Consider the following 23,708-nt stretch of genomic DNA (forward strand, 5'->3'; position numbering starts at 1 on the left):
TTGCTACGATAGCTGGTGGTCCAGGGGTGTTGCTGCGATAGCTGGTGGTCCAGGGGTGTTGCTGCGATAGCTGGTGGTCCTGGGGTGTTGCTGCAATAGCTGGTGGTCCTGGGGTGTTGCTGCAATAGCTGGTTATCCTGGGGTGTTGCTGCGATAGCTGGTTATCCTGGGGTGTTGCTGCGATAGCTGGTGGTCCAGGGGTGTAGCTGCGATAGCTGGTGGTCCAGGGGTGTAGCTGCGATAGCTGATGGTCCTGGGGTGTTGCTGTGATAGCTGGTGATCCTGGGGTGTTACTACGATAGCTGGTGGTCCTGGGGTGTTGCTGCGATAGCTGGTTATCCTGGGGTGTTGCTGCGATAGCTAGTGGTCCTGGGGTGTTGCTGCGATAGCTGGTGGTCCTGGGGTGATGCTGCGACAGCTGGTGATCCTGGGGTGTTGCTGTGATAGCTGGTGATCCTGGGGTGTTACTACGATAGCTGGTGGTCCTGGGGTGTTGCTGCGATAGCTGGTTATCCTGGGGTGTTGCTGCGATAGCTAGTGGTCCTGGGGTGTTGCTGCGATAGCTGGTGGTCCTGGGGTGTTGCTGCGACAGCTGGTGATCCTGGGGTGTTGGTGCGTTAGCTGGTGGTCCTGGGGTGTTGCTGCGTTATCTGTTGATCCTGGGGTGTTGCTGCGATAGCTGATGGTCCTGGGGTGTTGCTGCGATAGCTGATGGTCCTGGGATGGTGCGATAGCTGGTGATCCTTGGGTGTTGGTGTGGTTACTAGTGGTCCTGGGGTGCTGGTGTGATGTCTGGTGGTCCTAGGGTGCTGGTGTAATGTCTGGTGGTCCTGGGGTGCTGGTGTAATATCTGGTGGTCCTGGGGTACTGGTCTGATGTCTGGTGGTCCTGGGATGTTGGTGTGATGTCTGGTGGTCCTTGGGTGCTAGTGTGATATCTGGTCGTCCTGGGAGTACTGGTCCGATGTCTGGTCGTCCTGGAGTTCCGGTGTGATGTCTGGTCGTCCTTGGTAGCTGGGTGTGATGTCTGGGGTCCTTGGTCGCTGGCCTACTAATCTCTGGTGGTCTTTGGGTGCTGGTGTCCTGGTTGTGCCATCAGATGAAGAGAGATGTGGGTGAAGACCACGACAGGACTACCCATCTTTAGCTGTCTGCTCCAAGGTAATTGATGTACCTTCCGTGAACTAGGTGTACAGTGGAGACTCTGTCAGCAGACGTCTTAAATCTCAATAAATCTTGAGAGCAAGTGTATGATTTTTTCTTTCTTTTATTGATATAAGATTTCCCAAGTCAGAAGCGTAGAGACGAAGGCCTGGACACACCATCCGCATTCGTTACCTCTGCGACACAAGTGACGCACATTGTGGCTTAGTTCTTTGAAGCCTTGAATATGTCTTGTACTGACCCCTTGTCATTGCACATTGGCCCACTGGCTCACAACGTATCATAGACCATTGGTCATTTCGTGATATGATTCGTGGTCATCGAGAACTGCATGTCGGACCGCGAGCCGAGGAAGTTTGAGAAAAAAAAAAAGCACCTCCCCCATGAACTGGCTCAGTCTTGCTGAATTGTGCATTCATCACTCGGAGAGAGAGATAAAAAAAAGGGAAAATTATGATTCTAGAATGTGTGGCACGAACGAAAAACTCTGAGAGAGAGAGAGAGAGAGAGAGAGAGAGAGAGAGAGAGAGAGAGAGAGAGAGAGAGAGAGAGAGATGGGTTCCTGCAGACTAGCCTCCACCAACGCCTCTGTGCTTAGTGCTGAAGATGACGAGGCGAGGTGCCTGTGTTCCTGGTAGTGTTGGCAGAGGATCTGGTGCGTGGTCAGGCCCGCTCGTTGGCAGAGGATCTTTTGTGTGCGTGTTATCAGGCTGCTCGTGGGACGCCTTCTCCAGGTATGTCCCTTGTATAACCTCAGAAAAGAGGAACGTGTACATCCCAATCTTGGTCTGTTATCAGCGGTGGTGGTGTCTACCGTCAGTATCAACTGATGGGCAAAGATGTGTGTGTGTGTGTGTGTCGCGTGGACTTCCAGCGAGAGCTGGCAAGATGGGGCGTTCCGAGCCAGCGTCCAGTTCTCCTGGCGTGTCCGTCCAGGTCGTGTATTGTAACTGTGAATGTTTTTTTTGTGTGTGTGATGCAAAAGGACATGCATTATTATCACTTACTGTCGGGTTCGATGACAATTGAGACAACTATCTTGCCAAGGATCATATGTTGTCGAGGAATTACTCTTGAATTATACACACTTATACACACATTCGTAATTTTTTTGGTAACTGTTAAGTGTCTTCTTTCATGTATATTTCTCGAGTGTTTGGCGGTTGGATGGTAATTTTAAGGCAATTTACTGGACCCGATCTTTGCATTGTCATTGTCTTGTTGTTGCCAAGTCATGGAGTGAATGAATCAAAATGATTCAAGGGAAAATAGCAAACACCTAATCATTTTTATAGCCAGGTGGATCATCAGAGATAAAAGAGTTCGTCGCGATGCTTGAAATGGTATCTCTTATCGCCTGGGAGGCAGGAAGCCCTGGGCCTTGCTCAACACACACACCCTGCTTCGTCATCATACTGGAGGAGCAGAGAATACAGCTGTATGTATGATAGGTGGTAGATACTGTATATGCTTCATCTATGAAGAGGTTCGGCGTACCTGAAGGAGGAGGACTTCAGCAGGAGGTAGGTGTGGTGGGGAGGGCGCGACGACTGCTAATGTTGGGAGGGAGGAGTTGCGGGGTTTCCTAGCACGTCCCGTGTTGGAAGTGGCGAGCAGTAGAGATGTGACGACCTTGTGGGCCTCAAGAGTAACAGTGATAAGGTGATGTTTACGAAATCCTTGTACCTTTGAAGGTGGTCGTGGAAGCGATACTAAACGACGGATGTGAAGGGTAGGAACAGTGGTAGCGTGGGGCCAGGGAGGGAAGGGGTCAGTCATAAGATGCGTGGATTTACATACGAATTTTATTTTTTTCCTATAGGAAGACATTTCCTGTATGTCCTAATGATGTGTCCTCGTCCTGGGGATAGTAAGTGGCAATTGCGTTCGGTCCCGTACCTGGTATTGGGCGTGGGCGAGATCCGACCAGACGTAGATGTTGTGTGCGTATGTGCGACTGTCGGGGTCAGACAGACCTGCTGTTTCATCCTGTAGAAGGATAAGCCGAGGATGATTTATATGTGCCAGACCAAATTATAGCAGTAGTAGTATACTGGAAGAAGGTTGTGAACTGTTATAGAAAAAGAGATTTACCAGAGGTATGTTTACTTAGAGGTATATTTACTTACCAGAGGTATATCTACTTACCAGAGGTATATCTACTTACCAGAGGTATATATGCTTAACAGAGGTATATCTGCATACCAGAGGTATATCTGCTTACCAGAGGTATATCGACTTATCAGAGGTATATCTGCTTACCAGAGGTATATCTACTTACCAGAGGTATATCTACTTACCAGAGGTATATCTGCTTACCAGAGGTATATCTGCTTACCAGAGGTATATCTGCTTACCAGAGGTATATCTGCTTACCAGAGGTATATCTAGCAGACTCACTGAGTCAAGTGCTGTGAGAGGAGTCATGTGTTACCCCTCACGAAAAATCCGGGAAAATGAAGAAATGGGATTTCCGCTCTTGGTAACACGAAAAGTAACAAGATTAAGAAGAAAAAAAGAAAGATTAGAGAAAAGAAGTCATTGTGGAAAGTCTCTGCTGGTGGTGATGTGGAAGCTGACGTGTTACCTCACTGACTAGAAGCTGACCCCATGGTTGTGACGCGAACCTGGCTCTCTAATGAGCACCAAGAGACCCCCCTCTTGAACGGTGGGCAAGGTCACCAGAGACCATTTGGTGAGGAACCATATATATATATATATACACAAGGACCATCTCTCTCTCTCTCTCTCTCTCTCTCTCTCTCTCTCTCTATATATATATATATATATATATATATATATATATATATATATATATATATATATATATATATCTGTATCTATCTATCTATCTATCAGTCTATCCCTTTTGCCTGGTTCACTTCATGATCTGTGGCCCAACAGTACCAGGGCTCGAGACCGGGATGGCCGAAAACAGGACAGACGCCTAGTAATGGCCAGAGTTCATTTGGCCTTTGTTTAGGTGGACTTATGAAAAAAACACTGTCCTCCCTGAGCGTTACGGTAGAGGTTTTGGCCCCGCAGTTTTAATCTGATTTGATCATCGGATTCAATGACACACAGTTCTTGTATGCAGACTCGGTGAGAGTTGGTTCTGATTGCATTATATTGTGGTGTGTTATTTTGATGACCCCCCGGTAATTGTTGGGCGGCCGCAAAAAAAAACCCCCAGTAACGAGAAGCGCGTCTCTCTTGAATGGCTCACAGTTGTTGTGCCCCAGGGTCATGTCCTGCTGCCTGCTCTCTTTCTTCTTTCGATAAATGATCTATTTTTTTTCTTCTTCTCATTCGCTATTCATACCTCAACTCTCTCTCTCTCTCTCTCTCTCTCTCTCTCTCTCTCTCTCTCTCTCTCTCTCTCTCTCTCTCTCTCTCTCTCTCTATATATATATATATATATATATATATATATATATATATATATATATATATATATATATATATATATTATATTCTCATTGACTTCATAGCTCAATTCTCTCTCTCTCTCTCTCTCTCTCTCTCTCTCTCTCTCTCTCTCTCTCTCTCTCTCTCTCTCTCTCTCTCTCTCTCTCTCTCTCTCTCCTTAATACTCATTCTTCCTTGCATACTGAGTTTCTTAGAAAAAGTCTCAGCTCAGACCTGTTTAGCATCTCAAAAAGGGGGAAGCATTGCCTGTGTTCAATTGAATAGTGACAAAACGGGATATTTCTCCACGTATATATCTGTCTGAGAATAGTTTGCGTGCCTCCGTTCAGCTTCAAATCACCACAGTCCAACCTTGTAATCATTTGAACATTGGCATAGCCATGTCCTCCACTCTGTCACATGGAAACCCCACATCATCATCATCATCAATAAGTCTACTTCCTAGAAACTTGGGCGTGTCGTATAGGCAACCTTAATTAGTATTTTAATCAGCTATTTCATATCAGCTGGGGGTTTCATTTGCTAAAGGTATGGAGTACTGCTCACACATCCGAGGTGGCTCATTCACCATACCTCTCTCCTCACCAGAGCGGAATCAAAGCCTTTCCGTTGCATTCGATCTCCCCGCCATCACTTCGTCCAGTGTGTTCTCGAAGGTCGTCGTCTACTGGTGTACCCCATCTCTATGGTTTGCGCACTCGCACGCGCTCGGCTGCTGCTTCCCGTAGCTTTCGCTCTTTGACTGGAGACCGACCACTTCACCCGTTGAGGTGCTGCCTTCTTCCCTCGGAACATCCAAAGCTCCGGAATTCTTCTCTTTCCTCTCGTCTTCCACTTTTTGATCAAGAGACGGGTCTACAGGCACCTGCGGAGCCGAAGTTAATTTCTAGTTTCGTTTTTTTTTTTCCTTTCTTTTTTTTCTTCTCCAGTTTTCGTTCATACTGAGTTAGCCTTTGACTTGGGGCATGTTTTGCACGGGCCTTGCCTGTCACTGTTGAATGGAGAAAGAAAGAAAAGAAAACAAATGTCTTGGCCTTCTGAAGGAAAATGGCAAGGAGAGAGAGAGAGAGAGAGAGAGAGAGAGAGAGAGAGAGAGAGAGAGAGAGAGAGAGAGAGAGAGAGAGAGAGAGAGTCATTTGCTGGCAAGGAAAATACCTTCCATTACTGCTCTTGATCACAGACTATTGCAGTAGTTGAGGTATCGTGTTATGGTTTGTAACGCGTTACAGGAACCAGTCTCTCTCTCTCTCTCTCTCTCTCTCTCTCTCTCTCTCTCTCTCTCTCTCTCTCTCTCTCTCTCTCTCTCTCTCGGCACCTCCACCATCTATCGCTACCCCAAGCATTACAACAGGTCTGGGAATCACCGAGTGACCATCATTTCTCAAGCAGGCTGTGATTCGTATGTCGCCTTTGCGCTTAGTTGACGTGCGTGGAGCATATGGCTAGCGTGTGACTGGAACTTGGAAGGTTTGATGAAGGTTAGGGTGCGGGAAGTCTCTCGGCTTTTGACGCACGGGCAGGAAGTGACTCTGCATGTGTTATTCAGTATTGTATACACTGCTTGAGGTGTCCAGGCGTGAGTTATGCCTGGAGTGTGTTTTTTCTCCGTGTCTACTTGCTGCCAGAGCAGACCTAAGCAGTGGTGATGGTATCCAGGTGTGGTGTTGGCAGATGGTTGGTAGCCTTGGATAAGACAGACCACAGTTTATAACATGAACGCCTGTATGTGAGTTTATGTAGTCTGTAACTACAGGACTATCATCACTGACGTATAAGAAAGAGAGTTGGGAGCCACTGTAAACATTCTTGCTAAAGCAGAGGTCGACCCATTAACTATGCTCAGAGATCCTACGGTTCAAGACACATCGAGCGAGGTTTAGGTAAAGAAAATAATGTTGCTACAGATTAACCAGAAGGACCTTATTGTTGGGCCTAATTGTTGCCCAAGACTGTTAAGAGATGACAGAAAGAATGATTAATATGAGTGAGAACTAAGGAAGGATTGAAAGGTCCACAGTGAATCATCCAGGGGAGTGTCTCTGGCATGTGTTTGGGATTCACTCAGTTTCTCTCAAGGAGACGATCGCTGTAAACAGACCCTGTCAAGTCTGTCTGAAAGATGGAGGAGTCGACGTCAGCCAGAGATGGAGGAGTCGGCGTCAGCCAGAGATGGAGGAGTCGGCGTCAGCCAGAGATGGAGGAGTCGACGTCAGCCAGAGATGGAGGAGTCGACGTCAGCCAGAGATGGAGGAGTCGACGTCAGCCAGAGATGGAGGTGTCGGCGTCAGCCAGAGATGGAGGAGTCGACGTCAGTCAGAGATGGAGGAGACGACGTCAGCCAGAGATGGAGGAGTCGGCGTCAGCCAGAGATTAGGGAAAAGTTGGAAGATGTTTTGCCCGTTGTCAAATGCACCTCAACAAAGTTTTGAACCTTGAGATAAAGCCGTGAGTGTGCCTCGTTGTAAGTGTGCTCTGTGTCGCAACACCGAGGGAGGGGAAGATGACACCACATACACACATACGTATTCCAAGAGGTTACAGTGGTATAAACACACACACACACACACACACACACACACACACACACAATATACATGGTGTAGAATTTTGACATGACCTTCCCCTAAAGGTAAGGCTTTCCGATCACTGCGTAGCTTAAAAACTACTCATCAGCTGCTGATATTCCTACAGCTCATCCGAGGCTGTGGTCCCTCACTCACAGTGGACGCTGAGCTGGCCCGAGGCTGTGGTCCCTCACTCACAGTGGACGCTGAGCTGGCCCGAGACTGTGATCCCTCACTCACAGTGGACGCTGAGCTGGCCCGAGGCTGTGGTCCCTCACTCACAGTGGACGCTGAGCTGGTCCGAGGCTGTGGTCCCTCACGTCCCTCACTCACAGTGGACGCTGAGCTGGCCCGAGGCTGTGGTCCCTCACTCACAGTGGACGCTGAGCTGGTCCGAGGCTGTGGTCCCTCACGTCCCTCACTCACAGTGGACTCTGAGCTGGCCCGAGGCTGTGATCCCTAACGTCCCTCACTCACAGTGGACGCTTAGCTGGTCCGAGGCTGTGATCCCTCACGTCCCTCACTCACAGTGGACGCTGAGCTGGCCCGAGGCTGTGGTCCCTCACGTCCCTCACTCACAGTGGACGCTGAGCTGGCCCGAGGCTGTGGTCCCTCACATCCCTCACTCGCAGTGGACGCTGAGCTGGCCCGAGGCTTTGGTCCCTCACTCACAGTGGACGCTGAGCTGGCCCGAGGCTGTGGTCCCTCACGTCCCTCACTCACAGTGGACGCTGAGCTGGTCCGAGGCTGTGGTCCCTCACTCACAGTGGACGCTGAGCTGGTCCGAGGCTGTGGTCCCTCACTCACAGTGGACGCTGAGCTGGTCCGAGCTGTGGTCCGTCTGTCACAGTGGAAGCGGAGCCACACACCTCGAACACAATGGCATATGTAGGCAAGACGCTCCTGGTCGTATGACCACTGACTTGAGTGGCACCACACAGTTCTGGTCGTCACGACCACTGACTGAAGTGGAACCACACAGTTCTGTTCGTCACGACCAATGACTCTTGCGTGGCACCACACAGTTCTGGTCGTCACGACCACTGACTGAAGTGGCACCACACAGTTCTGGTCGTCACGACCACTGACCTAAGTGGCATCACACAGTTCTGGTCGTCACGACCACTGACTGAAGTGGCACCACATAGTTCTGGTCGTCACGACCACTGACTTTAGCACCACACAGTTCTGGTCGTCACGACCACTGACTGAAGTGGCACCACACAGTTCTGGTCGTCACGACCACTGACTTGAGTGGCATCACACAGTTCTGGTCGTCACGACCACTGACTGAAGTGGCACCACATAGTTCTGGTCGTCACGACCACTGACTTTAGCACCACACAGTTCTGGTCGTCACGACCACTGACTGAAGTGGCACCACACAGTTCTGGTCGTCACGACCACTGACTTGAGTGGCATCACACAGTTCTGGTCGTCACGACCACTGACTGAAGTGGCACCACACAGTTCTGGTCGTCACGACCACTGACTTGAGTGGCATCACACAGTTCTGGTCGTCACGACCACTGACTGAAGTGGCACCACACAGTTCTGGTCGTCACGACCAATGACTCTTGCGTGGCACCACACAGTTCTGGTCGTCACGACCACTGACTGAAGTGGCACCACACAGTTCTGGTCGTCACGACCAATGACTCTTGCGTGGCACCACACAGTTCTGGTCGTCACGACCACTGACTGAAGTGGCACCACACAGTTCTGGTCGTCACGACCACTGACCTAAGTGGCATCACACAGTTCTGGTCGTCACGACCACTGACTGAAGTGGAACCACACAGTTCTGGTCGTCACGACCACTGACTTTAGCACCACACAGTTCTGGTCGTCACAACTAATGGTTGGTTCTGTGCCACCACAACCACACCTAACTGATCGTATCATGTTGACTCTCTGAAGACAAATACGACCACGAGAACAGGCCTTCAGCCTTGATACACGAAGGCCTTTAGTTTGATGGTATTTGTCAGTGCGTTTGGTTGCCTGCCACGAATTACTTGAGGACTGTGTCTGTTTTAGAATAACATGCGTGTAAAACTTGTCGAAGGCATAACATGAAGCAGGCCATACCACCGTGGTGTGAAAAGATCCCTGTGATCCGAATAGCACGTTCGCTTGTGTGTGTGTGTGGAGGACGACGGGCAAGCATTACGAATACTTCAGGCTCATTGGAGTGAGCAGTGGTTAACTGACTGTCGTCAGCCAGCGGAGAGAAACCATCTTATGTTTTTCCCGCCTCCTTTATATATTTTACATGTATCATTTCTCTCCTGTTGTATTTTCTTGCACTATTTTGTCACTAGGTCTTTCAAATAAGGCTGCCTCTGCCATTGGCTAGTGTGTTCGGCATTAGTGATGATTCCTGGCCAGTGTGTGTTTTATTTCATGCCGCCACCAGATCCTCCATTGTTTTCTCAGGGCGAAAACACACTCGGTCCTGGGGTAGTTTTGACGAGCTCCTCTACCGTCTGGGTGTGACAGGAGGCGTCCAGTCTCTCACACCCATCGGCCTTCGTGGCGGGGTGGTGGTGGGGGGCGAGCCTTCAGCCAACGCCACTTGAGCGAGGGGTCGCGAGTCCCTCCCTCTGGTCTCCTGTTATATACATTATTCCTCCTTATCAAGGGCCTTGCCATCAGGATCGGCTTCTCCTGGGGATCTAAGCGCGTGCTCGCATTGGCGTTCCTGGCTGAGGGACGCTGCCTGTCTTTGGTTCGTCACTTGAGGCAGGCGAGTGAAGAATGTATCATCACCATTTGCACAAACGACCTCGAAAGGACTCAGTGGGTCTGTTGATGGATGCGTTCCTGTGTGTTCCTCCCTGCGTTTCGTTGCAGTTGGTATTCCGTCATCAAAACATGAAGAAAGGGTTGGTAAGTCTTACAATCCATAGAGCGAGCCATGTCCATATCCCGTTCTGCAGTAATTCACGTCGAGGCAGCGCCTGGTCTTGCTGAGTTCCTTGGCATCTTAAGGAAGAACTGGGAGTGTGATGATCCCTGTGGTGACCCCAGACAGACAGGCAGTCGGTCGTCACGCTGGTGTGGGGACAAGGGATTGCGACCTGGCGAAAGCCACGGGTCATGATGATAGTCAGTTACTTCCTCAGAACACTGGATGGCTCAAGATCTCCCTGCATCACTAGGGAGATCCCACTGTCTAGGTCCATTCTCCTCTCTCTCCACCAAGCACGGCCACAATGGCACCCAGAAATGAGAGTCACCAGCAGCGTTTACTGGTCACAGGCGTGGCCGGTGGCGCACGGCTTCATGGAATGATGATAGGATGCTGACGGCGCGCATGGTTATTCCCAGACCCACGCTCATACGAGCACCAGCAAGGCTTGGGATCATAGTTCTCGCAACGTCCGCACACTGCGTCAGGCTAAGGAGCTGCTCCATACCGAGTCCGGACTTCACATGTGTTGTTGAATGTCCATGGGGGCTGGACCCAGGAAGTACCTTGGGAGTTCAAGCTCTTGAGTGCAGCAGATGTGGAGGACGAACCTAGCTGGATGTGGAGGACGAACTTAGCTAGATGTGGAGGACGAACTTAGTATTATACATTACTTAGAAGAATTGGCTGCATTGTTTTTTGTCCTCGCCGTGATGAATGCCATTGCCACACACACACACACAAACACACACACACACGCACACGTACAGTTACGCTGTTTGCTTTACAAAATTAGTACATTCATTTGACCATGTTCTTAATCACGAACGGGTTTGGTGGTGATTACCCCCATCTCCTGTGGCCACATTTGCCCCTTTACCCCTAGCGCCCTCTTGACTCGTGATGCCGTTATCCAGACGCCTGTGTTAAGGCCACAGACTTTCGCTTTTGGCAGATCGCAAGAAAGCTGACGTCTAAGGTTGGTAGGAGGAGCAGCCCTCGTGAAAGGTAACCTACAACATAGTATGTTGGATGTGGGCCTGGGTTCACACGGCCCCCGACGCCCTCGTCTCTTTATCATGCACTCAACTCCCCACGACGAGTCTGAAGCAGATAATGATTTGTTTAATGAGAACTTCCCTCGTAGTTTCACACTGTGTCAGACAAGATCACGTTTAGTGCCGAGATAGACGAGAGAGAGAGAGAGAGAGAGAGAGAGAGAGAGAGAGAGAGAGAGAGAGAGAGAGAGAGAGAGAGAGAGAGAGAGAGAGATGAGGGAATTTTTTTTGTGAGCGTAATAACTCCATTAAAGCATTGGCTTCAGCTTGTGTCGCCACGCCTTAATTTCACTCACGACTTCTTCTCTTGACGTCCTCACAAATTGTGAGTTATATGAGATTTATATATATATATATATATATATATATATATATATATATATATATATATATATATATATATATATATATTTCGCCGATGTCATGGCGCGCCTGGCTCATCCTGTTGATCGGTAGCGCCTAAGGACCGACCGCCAAGCGACTTCAGGACACGATGAAGTAAATTGTTACAAGTTGGTTCATAGCAGAAGATTACGGTCCTTAATGTGACATTTTCATCATGGTCCTCAATGTGACATTTTCATCACGGTCCTTAATGTGACATTTTCATCATGGTCCTCAATGTGACATTTTCATCACAGTTCCTCAATGTGACATTTTCATCACGGTCCTCAATGTAACATTTTCATCATGGTCCTCAATGTGACATTTTCATCATGGTCCTCAATGTGACATTTTCATCACGGTCCTCAATGTGACATTTTCATCACGGTCCTCAATGTGACATTTTCATCACGGTCCTCAATGTGACATTTTCATCACGGTCCTCAATGTGACATTTTCATCACGGTCCTCAATGTGACATTTTCATCATGGTCCTCAATGTGACAGTTTCATCATGGTTCTCAATGTGACATTTTCATCATGGTCCTCAATGTGACATTTTCATCATGGTCCTCAATGTGACATTTTCATCATGGTCCTCAATGTGACATTTTCATCATGGTCCTCAATGTGACATTTTCATCATGGTCCTCAATGTGACAGTTTCATCATGGTCCTCAATGTGACATTTTCATCATGGTCTTCAATGTGACATTTTCATCATGGTCTTCAATGTGACATTTTCATCACGGTTCTCAATGTGACATTTTCATCATGGTCTTCAATGTGACATTTTCATCATGGTCTTCAGTGTGACATTTTCATCATGGTCTTCAATGTGACATTTTCATCATGGTCTTCAATGTGACATTTTCATCACGGTCCTCAATGTGACATTTTCATCACGGTCCTCAATGTGACATTTTCATCATGGTCCTCAATGTGACATTTTCATCAACTAGATGCAAGGATCGGATGGAGTCTCAGACTTTCGGGCATCTCGTTATTAAGAAAGGTTTTACCATCTCTTTCAGGGATTGTATTTGAACCTACCCCTCTCGAAGGCTCAGTTGTCTCCCACAGTCGCAGACGTTGAGTTCTAGTCGCGTGTGTGTGCGTGTTTATGTGTGTGTGTGTGTGTATGTGTGTGTTCGTGTCTCAGGCCACAGACTTTATACACTCAATATGATTACCATCTTCACGTGCGCTGAGGCGCCAACAGTACCAAAAGCTTCGCCTTAATGTGGTCTTCTGATCTTTTAACAAAAGCTTCGCCTTAATGTGGTCTTCTGATCTTTTAACAAAAGCTTAGCCATAATGTGGTCTTCTGATCTTTGTATCAACTCTGTACATGCTTCTTAACTTGACGCACATCGTATCATCATTGGAATTGGATCCCCTAAAGTCTGTTTGCGATCGTCTTCCGTCAAATCAGTCCTTCGTATAACCTGATTACAGCATTTAGACTTTTAATTGACAACCCAGTGCTGTGTTCAGCAGCCACAACTGTATACAGGTAAAGCAATCAAACTTCCTCGTACTCTCTGTCTTGCTTGTTGGAGCAATACAGTTAGTTTGTTAGCGCATAGGAGATAGCAAAGCCCTGTTGAGGTGGCGGACAGAGCGAATACAGGTATGTTGTGTGTCTGTGGTGTTGACATACGCTACTCCCTCCCTAGGGTTATAGGGTTAACTACATCACACCCCAGCCTCACCCATCGCCTTCACCTTATGATAAGTAAGCGCATTATTATTATCATTATTAGTAGTACTAGTAGTATCATTATTATTATTATTATTATTATTATTATTATTATTATCATTAGTAGTACTGGTATCATTATCATTACGATCATTATTAATATTTTCATTATCATCATTATCATTCTTTTCAATTATCATTCTTATTATTATCATTATCACCGCTATTATCATTATTATTATTGATGTTATTATCATTAATATTATTATTATCATGGTTGTTCCTGCTGCTGTAGAGAAGCTTTCAAGATATAACAAGACGTGATAATAATATCTTAGTGAAGCATTATTTCTTTATTACGTTCATTGACTTTTCATTAACATATTTTTTTTTTCATACGTCTTTGGATTGCTGTCATGAGAGATGATGATGCGTTGCATTCCGCTCAATTCCTTCGGTTCGTTCCGTGTTCCACGATATATATATATATATATATATATATATATATATATATATATATCATCCCTGGGGATAGGGGATTAAGAATACTTCCCACGTATTCCCTGCGTGTCGTAGAAGGCGACTAAAAGGGGAGGGAGCGGGGGGCTGGAAATCCTCCCCTCTCGTTTTTTTTTTTAATTTTCCAAAAGAAGGAACAGAGGGGGCCAGGTGAGGATATTCCAAAAAAGGCCCAGTCCTCTCTTCTTAACGCTACCTCGCTAACGCGGGAAATGGCGAATAGTTTAAAAGAAAAAGAATATATATATTATATATTATATATTATCTTGTGGAGGCTAAGGTGAAGATTTGTATGGGTTTTCAGAAAAGAAGAGTGAATGTTGGGGTGAAGAGGGTGGTGAGAGTAAGTGAGCTTGGGAAGGAGACCTGTGTGAGGAAGTACCAGGAGAGACTGAGTACAGAATGGAAAAAGGTGAGAACAATGGAAGTAAGGGGAGTGGGGGAGGAATGGGATGTATTTAGGGAATTAGTGATGGATTGCGCAAAAGATGCTTGTGGCATGAGAAGAGTGGGAGGTGGGTTGATTAGAAAGGGTAGTGAGTGGTGGGATGAAGAAGTAAGAGTATTAGTGAAAGAGAGGAGAGAGGCATTTGGACGATTTTTGCAGGGAAAAAATGCAATTGAGTGGGAGATGTATAAAAGAAAGAGACAGGAGGTCAAGAGAAAGGTGCAAGAGGTGAAAAAAAGGGCAAATGAGAGTTGGGGTGAGAGAGTATCATTAAATTTTAGGGAGAATAAAAAGATGTTCTGGAAGGAGGTAAATAAAGTGCGTAAGACAAGGGAGCAAATGGGAACTTCAGTGAAGGGCGCAAATGGGGAGGTGATAACAAGTAGTGGTGATGTGAGAAGGAGATGGAGTGAGTATTTTGAAGGTTTGTTGAATGTGTTTGATGATAGAGTGGCAGATATAGGGTGTTTTGGTCGAGGTGGTGTGCAAAGTGAGAGGGTTAGGGAAAATGATTTGGTAAACAGAGAAGAGGTAGTGAAAGCTTTGCGGAAGATGAAAGCCGGCAAGGCAGCAGGTTTGGATGGTATTGCAGTGGAATTTATTAAAAAAGGGGATGACTGTATTATTGACTGGTTGGTAAGGTTATTTAATGTATGTATGACTCATGGTGAGGTGCCTGAGGATTGGCGGAATGCGTGCATAGTGCCATTGTACAAAGGCAAAGGGGATAAGAGTGAGTGCTCAAATTACAGAGGTATAAGTTTGTTGAGTATTCCTGGTAAATTATATGGGAGGGTATTGATTGAGAGGGTGAAGGCATGTACAGAGCATCAGATTGGGGAAGAGCAGTGCGGTTTCAGAAGTAGTAGAGGATGTGTGGATCAGGTGCTTGCTTTGAAGAATGTATGTGAGAAATACTTAGAAAAGCAAATGGATTTGTATGTAGCATTTATGGATCTGGAGAAGGCATATGATAGAGTTGATAGAGATGCTCTGTGGAAGGTATTAAGAATATATGGTGTGGGAGGAAAGTTGTTAGAAGCAGTGAAAAGTTTTTATCGAGGATGTAAGGCATGTGTACGTGTAGGAAGAGAGGAAAGTGATTGGTTCTCAGTGAATGTAGGTTTGCGGCAGGGGTGTGTGATGTCTCCATGGTTGTTTAATTTGTTTATGGATGGGGCTGTTAGGGAGGTAAATGCAAGAGTTTTGGAAAGAGGGGCAAGTATGAAGTCTGTTGGGGATGAGAGAGCTTGGGAAGTGAGTCAGTTGTTGTTCGCTGATGATACAGCGCTGGTGGCTGATTCATGTGAGAAACTGCAGAAGCTGGTGACTGAGTTTGGTAAAGTGTGTGGAAGAAGAAAGTTAAGAGTAAATGTGAATAAGAGCAAGGTTATTAGGTACAGTAGGGTTGAGGGTCAAGTCAATTGGGAGGTGAGTTTGAATGGAGAAAAACTGGAGGAAGTGAAGTGTTTTAGATATCTGGGAGTGGATCTGGCAGCGGATGGAACCATGGAAGCGGAAGTGGATCATAGGGTGGGGGAGGGGACAAAAATTCTGGGGGCCTTGAAGAATGTGTGGAAGTCGATGGAAGTCGAGAACATTATCTCGGAAAGCAAAAATGGGTATGTTTGAAGGAATAGTGGTTCCAACAATGTTGTATGGTTGCGAGGCGTGGGCTATGGATAGAGTTGTGCGCAGGAGGATGGATGTGCTGGAAATGAGATGTTTGAGGACAATGTGTGGTGTGAGGTGGTTTGATCGAGTGAGTAACGTAAGGGTAAGAGAGATGTGTGGAAATAAAAAGAGCGTGGTTGAGAGAGCAGAAGAGGGTGTTTTGAAGTGGTTTGGGCACATGGAGAGAATGAGTGAGGAAAGATTGACCAAGAGGATATATGTGTCGGAGGTGGAGGTAACGAGGAGAAGAGGGAGACCAAATTGGAGGTGGAAAGATGGAGTGAAAAGGATTTTGTGTGATCGGGGCCTGAACATGCAGGAGGGTGAAAGGAGGGCAAGGAATAGAGTGAATTGGATCGAAGTGGTATACCGGGGTTGACGTGCTGTCAGTGGATTGAATCAAGGCATGTGAAGCGTCTGGGGTAAACCATGGAAAGCTGTGTAGGTATGTATATTTGCGTGTGTGGACGTATGTATATACATGTGTATGGGGGGGGGTTGGGCCATTTCTTTCGTCTGTTTCCTTGCGCTACCTCGCAAACGCGGGAGACAGCGACAAAGTATAATAAGAAAAAAAAAATATATATATATATATATATATATATATATATATATATATATATATATTCACGTGAGGTTGCCTAATCGCTTTTGTGTGATGAATGTATATTATCTCATGGATGTCTTGTCCTCATATTTCCTTATCTTTATGTTCTTGTTTTTGTTTTGTTTTAACCAACGTAAATATCTTGTGTGACAATCCTTGAGCTCCTCAGCGCGCAGCGTGTTGGTCTATAACTTCCTCATCGTTGGACAGTATATATATATGTGTGTGTATGTGTGTGTGCGCGTGTGTGTGTGTCTGCGTGTGTGTGACGCGGCATCAAGTCTCTGTCTGTCTGTCGTACACAAGCAACATGCCAACTGAGCGCTACACATGATTCCTTCCTCACTTGCCTGTCTGCCTGTCTGGAGGATGAATTCATGGTCGACAGACCGGCAATGATGGCCTGGGGTCACTTCGAGTTGGTTGGGGGGAAAGCCAGTAATCCGTATATTATATGTAGTTAGATATATACATGTGTATGTGGGTGGGTTGGGCCATTTCTTTCGTCTGTTTCCTTGCGCTACCTCGCAAACGCGGGAGACAGCGACAAAGCAAAATAATGATAATAATAGATATAACTGGTATATGATCCAGGTCCTCCGACCGAAGATGTTTGCAGTGGTTCAAGAGATCCTAAGGAGTTCGAAATGCATCCATTGACGTCTTGTACATAGTAACGACCTTGGGTTACGATGGCTTAAGATGGTTGTTACCTGACTCGTTCGGTCATTAGGCCAAAAGACACGAGAGGTCTTCCCTCAGGATGACACGAGGTCAATGAGAACATGGGGATCAACTTTGGTTGTTAGATTATCTTTATCCAGAATTTATCTGACTTCATCTCGTAATGGTGTTTTTAGTCACGTATGTATGTATTATTCAGGATGTCTCTGATGCATGTATCACCCAGCTTCCAAAGTGATTCCATTTATCAGCCAGTCTCCACGGTGTCTCCATGTATCAGCCAGTCTCCACAGGTGTCTCCGTGTATCAGCCAGTCTCCACGGTGTCTCCACGTATCAACCAGTCTCCACGGTGCCTCCATGCATCAACCAGTCTCCACGGTGCCTCCATGCATCAACCAGTCTCCACGGTGTCTCCATGCATCAACCAGTCTCCACGGTGTCTCCATGCATTAACAAGTCTCCACGGTGTCTCCATGCATCACCCAGTCTCCATGTATCAACCAGTCTCCACGGTGTCTCCGTGTATCAACCAGTCTCCACGGTGTCTCCGTGCATCAACCAGTCTCCACGGTGTCTCATGTATCAGCCAGTCTCCACGGTGTCTCCGTGCATTAGCCAGTCTCCACGGTGTCTCCGCGCATTGCAAGATTACACTCACTGCATTGTGAGATGAGTCAGAAGAGGAAGCATCTTCCTCTCCCTCGCGCACAGTTCACATACTCATGGAGTCTCAAGGTCGGGATAACTGAGCATAAAGTTGGCTCTTAAGTGCGCAGGCAGAACTCAATGACCATCTGAGCCGAGCCATTTTTATCTCTCGTAAGTATGTGCCAGAAGACCCGGGCGGGGCGGGCAGTCACAGGAGGCCGTGGCCCGTGCTGTGGTGGTGGGTGGGTGAGGGAGGGGGTTGGGTCAGTGCTGGGGCAGCTCCACCACCTTCCGGGAGGAGGTGGCGGTGCGTGGTTGACTGTCAGTGGCAGTAATCAAGTTCTCGGGGCAGCTCGCTGCGTGGAGCCCTCCTCTCCGGCGTCGCTCGAGATCACCAGGTTAGTTCGCTCCTCAGGTCGCGCCTGCGCCGCGGGGTATAAAACACACACGCACACGCACACGCAGCCATCCATCCATCCCCGCCTCAGAAGCCAGACCAAGAGGAATCCATCTGCTGTCTTCGTGTGGCCGCGTTTGCCCATCTGGTCGTTGGGGTATTGGAGGAAGACATCTCTACCGCCGGTTGACGCTGAGCAAGATGCATAGGAGTTGTTTGAGCGTCTGATTCAGCGCTGAGCTTCGCGGAGGGAGCTGAGGAGGGCTGAGAACGGGGAAGGCAATCAGAGAGCTGTGTTTACAGAATACCTGGAGACGCCAAACGTCACTTGCCATGGTAACGTGGGCGCAATTACATCAGTTGTGTCATCGTGCACGCGCGCAAGCTCTGAAACGTCGCGGGGAATACAAGCGTGCTTGGAGAAACCAGTAATTACGAAGGACATAACGAAAATGGATCTTAGATGTGATTATTAGTGGGAAAGAAGGTGAAAATTCCGTTGGTGAGGGAGGGAAGTGGCGGATGACAGTGGAAGTCGTGGAGAGGAAGATGGCACCAGTGTTGTGATGACAATGTGTGTGTGTGAGACAAGCGTGCTATCCATCGCTGTAAATGAGGGTGATGGAAAATGATAGTGCCAGTGGAGACAGCGGTGGTGTGGGTGTGAACAACCGAAATTACCCCCACACACACCCCCTCCTCCTTTTCCCTGACGAAGGCGCTGGCGAGGGCGTCGCTCCCGCCTCCAGGTTTCAGGCTCTCTCTGCCTCTTCTGTCTCAGTGCTGTGGATCGCGTCTGATACATGCCAACTAGGTCAGTTCTATTCTGTTGCACGCGCACACGCACGCACGCACAGTTATAGAATGTTGAACGTGCATTGGCTGCAGGATGATCCTTGGAACGCCTGGGAGCGGTCAAGGCTCACCGGTCAGTGGTTTTAAACCACCATTGACGACCTTGATGACGCCGTTAGTTTATACGCCGAAGGCCCCAGTTGATAACAGCCCCACGCGCTTAAAACTAACACACACACACACACACACACACACACACACACACACTTTTCCATGCTGCAGTGGTTAGCGTTACTGATCTTTGAAGCAACATGGGCACCACATGAGTTCGAATCCTTGGGCACGGTAGTCGGCCCATAGTCAACCCAGGTGTTCATCCTTCCCTCCAGTAAATTGTATAAATGGGTACCTGGCTTAGACTGGTATGTGTGTGTGTCTACACGTATGTAAACACATGGTACATGTATACAGGACAAAGAGAAGGGGGCAAAACGTGTGTAAAATCTCACCGTTAGACAGAAATAGTGGTTACACACACACACACGAGCTTCCGTGGTGTAGTGGTTAGTCTCGGTGACCATGATCCACGCACGGGTGCGCTTGGTTTCAAGTCGTGGGCACGGCGGTCGACGCGCTACCAGTTCCCAGCCGGTCTCCCTCCCCCTCTGAGGGTTGGTCGAGGAGGACGGTCTGGTATAGGTGGCTTCTAGGCTGGGCAAGATATCAACATCGTGTCCACCACATACGAGGTTGAGGGACGATTGTAAAACTCTCTCTCTCTCTCTCTCTCTCTCTCTCTCTCTCTCTCTCTCTCTCTCTCTCTCTCTCTCTCTCTCTCTCTCTCTCCCCCAGTAACTTGACAAATCGCAATCGCGCGCGCGTGCACACACACACACACACACACACACACACACACACATATTCCTATGAGTCCACGGGGAAAAGGAATATCTTGATCACGCACAACATTGTGATCATTTCCAACACACACACACACACACACACACACACACACATATATATATATATATATATATATATATATATATATATATATATATATATATATATATATATATATATTTATCCCTGGGGATAGGGGATTAAGAATACTTCCCACGTATTCCCTGCGTGTCGTAGAAGGCGACTAAAAGGGGAGGGAGCGGGGGGCTGGAAATCCTCCCCTCTCGTTTTTTTTTTTTTTTTTTTTTTTAATTTTCCAAAAGAAGGAACAGAGGGGGGCCAGGTGAGGATATTCCACAAAGGCCCAGTCCTCTGTTCTTAACGCTACCTCGCTAATGCGGGAAATGGCAAATAGTTAAAAAATATATATATATATATATATATATATATATATATATATATATATATATATATATATATATATATATATATATATATATATATAATATATATATAATATATATATATATATATATATATATATATATATATATATATATATATATATATATATATATATATATATATATATGGCTAATCAACAGCCCGTACCAGAACAGATTTTCCTGGACTTCCAAGTGTATATTAATCATTCGGAGGCCTGACGTATATATAAGAAAAAAAAGGGTGGGGGTGTAGTGGAGTGGAGTGTGAAGAGCCCCCTGAGTGATATAGTTTTTGAGTGCAAAATTTAAGGGGGTGTGGGGCGGGGGTGGTAGTGGAAAGTGAAGAGCCCCCTGAGTAATGTATTTTTTGAGTGCAAGATTTAAGGGGATGGGGGTGTAGTGGACTGTGAAGAACCCCCGTGAGTGATATATCTTTTAAGTGCAAAATTTGAGTGCGCCACTTTCAGGAGTAAAGTAAGTTTTGGGGATGGAGGATATGAAAATGCAGATCAAATATTCGAGAAGTGCTGCCAAGGTAAGTAAACCAAAACTTTCGTATAATCGTTTATTTAAAGGGATATCCAGACAGTGCAAAACGTGAATAACTGACATAAAGAGATTAAACGACCAAGAACTCCTCTAAACGACCAAGAACTCCTTTAAACGACCAAGAACTCCTTTAAACGACCAAAAACTCCTTTAAACGACCAAGAACTCCTTTAAAGGACCTAGAACTCCTTTAAACGACCAAGAACTCCTTTAAACGACCAAGAACTCCTTTAAACGACCAAGAACTCCTTTAAGGGACCTAGAACTCCTTTAAACGACCAAGAACTCCTTTAAACGACCAAGAACTCCTTTAAACGACCAAGAACTCCTTTAAACGACCTAAAACTCCTTTAAACGACCTAGAACTCCTTTAAACGACCAAGAACTCCTTTAAACGACCAAGAACTTTAAAGAAGCGCATTAACGAAACGTAATTGTGAGCAAATAGAAGATTTTTGAAGTATTTAGAATCACTGTGCAGCATTGACAGCTGATGGGATTCGAGATCTATTCTGGATAGATACTATCTTTAGTACCAGCTGATGGCATTCAAAATCTATTCTGGATAGATACTGATTTAGTGCCAATAACCTAGACTATCGTAATTCTCCTCAAGGTGGGAGACAGATTAAAACCTTTAGCATACCTTGTGCCAAGTCATTAGAAATCCTCCAAAGACGTCAGGGAAATTTGAGTCCATACAGCAGACCTACTTGACCGGTGTGAGGTGAACCTGTTATCAGACACACTCAGAGCCAAGTAGGCTAAAAGTTTTTTTTTTTCTCTCTGTTTAGCTTTTATATCAGAAATGGATTCAAACAAGGGAAAGCACGAAGACCAGGTAGTTGCGATTATATTCACCAGGAGAAGACAAGAGGAGAAAATGATGATGTACGAATCATCAGAGAAAGTTTTGTGGGGCCTGGATGTGGATAAGGGAGCTGTGGTTTCGGTGCATTATTACATGACAGCTAGAGACTGAGTGTGAACGAATGTGGGGGCCTTTGTTGTCTTTTCCTAGCGTTACCTCGCGCGCATGAGGGGAGGAGGGGGTTGTTATTTCATGTGTGGCGGGATGGCGACGGGAATGAATAAAGGCAGCAAGTATGAATTATGTACATTTGTGTATATGTATATGTCTGTGTGTGTATATATATATTCGTTGAAATGTATAGGTATGTATATGTGCGTGTGTGGACGTGTATCTATATACATGTGTATGTGGGAGGGTTGGGCCATTCTTTCGTCTGTTTCCTTGCGCTACCTCGCTAACGCGGGAGACAGCGACAAAGTTTAATAAATGTATAATATATATATATATATATATATATATATATATATATATATATATATATATATATATATATATATATATATCATTCGCCGTTTCCCGCATCAGCGAGGTAGCATTAAGAACAGAGGACTGAGCCTTTGAGGAATTATCCTCACTTGGCCCCCTTCTCTGTTCCCTCTTTTGGAAAATTTAAAACGGAGGGTGAGGATTTCCAGTCCCCCGATCCCTCCCCTTTTAGTCGCCTTCTGCGACACGCAGGGAATACGTGGGAAGTATTCTTTCTCCCCTGTCCTCAGGGATATATATATATATATATATATATATATATATATATATATATATATATATATATATATATATATATATATATATATAGGGACCAGATGTAAACACAGTTAGAGGAGGGATTGAAGAAATAGGATCTGATGATAAGATGCAAAAGTATCATGGGGTTGAGAGAGGAATTAGAAAAATAAGGCAATGGGTATGAACACGTTCCAATTAGGTAAAGGAGATTCCAGTGTATAACCAGAGGAAAGAAGGCCAGTTCTTTCAAAATCAAAACAAGGTTAGAAGTTTCTTCTCTGGGCGTGTAGGTTATTTAACAAGAGGAAGTGTCTGTTGACTTATACAGAGTCTATTGAAAATACTGGGCACGGAGGAGAGCAGGAGGAATATTTGGGGCTGATGAGGTGACGCAGAGCGTGAAGATTGGCGATGTAGCGCAACACAGACCTGGAAACACTTGATTTGCTGCTCAGGAGAATGAATGAAACTGTAGAAAGAATGATATAAACTATTAGGAGATGAACCATCGAGAGACTTTAGGGCCAAGGTTATGAAAAAAAAAGATTTTAGATTTGATTTTTAGCGTACAGGATCGTTGCTTGTTTAGCAGAAAGGAAGATTTGATTCTTAGCATACAGGATCGTTGCTTGTTTAGCAGAAAGGAAGATTTGATTCTTAACATACCGGATCGTTGCTTGTTTAGCAGAAAGGGAGATTTGATTCTTAGCATACAGGATCGTTGCTTGTTTAGCAGAAAGGAAGATTTGATTCTTAACATACCGGATCGTTGCTTGTTTAGCAGAAAGGGAGATTTGATTCTTAGCATACAGGATCGTTGCTTGTTTAGCAGAAAGGAAGATTTGATTCTTAGCATACAGGATCGTTGCTTGTTTAGCAGAAAGGGAGATTTTAAAGAGGCAGACACTGAGGCTTACAAAGTTGAACACAGGAGGATCAAGCTGAAAAGTAAGTGGCACGAAAATTGAAAAAAAAAAAAGAAGAAATAAAAAGATCCGACACCAGATAACGAAGAAGGGCAAAATGCTCGTTGCCAGATTACCGGAGGTTATATATATAAATTTCCAGAGGCAATTTCTCGGATAAAGCAATAATTGGTGGTTGTAGCGAAGATACCCATGAACGATCAGTCATGGTTCCCTTTCATTTGGAGCCAGTTAGCCACGGGGAGGGGGGGGGTTTACTTAAGACAGGGTAAGGAACTTTTAAAAACAGGGTGTGA

At 46.1% G+C, this 23,708-nt stretch overlaps 1 protein-coding gene across 3 annotated transcripts in view; it reads left to right on the forward strand.

Annotated features, from left to right (window-relative positions):
* LOC139765849 (cytosolic phospholipase A2-like) overlaps positions 1 to 23,708 on the forward strand; it is a 144,508-nt gene that overhangs the window by 7,162 nt on the left and 113,638 nt on the right. The window contains exon 1 of one of the 3 annotated variants that reach the window (XM_071693691.1): positions 1,878 to 1,897. The exons of 1 other annotated variant lie outside the window; for it this stretch is intronic. The gene's annotated coding sequence lies outside the window, so the exon portion shown is untranslated. Of the gene's footprint in view, positions 1 to 1,877; positions 1,898 to 18,054; positions 18,195 to 23,708 lie in introns of those variants that run through there. One more of the 3 variants, XM_071693689.1, reaches the window with a different exon arrangement.

The sequence above is a fragment of the Panulirus ornatus genome, chromosome 56 (assembly GCF_036320965.1).
Source record: "Panulirus ornatus isolate Po-2019 chromosome 56, ASM3632096v1, whole genome shotgun sequence".
NCBI lineage: Eukaryota > Metazoa > Arthropoda > Malacostraca > Decapoda > Palinuridae > Panulirus > Panulirus ornatus.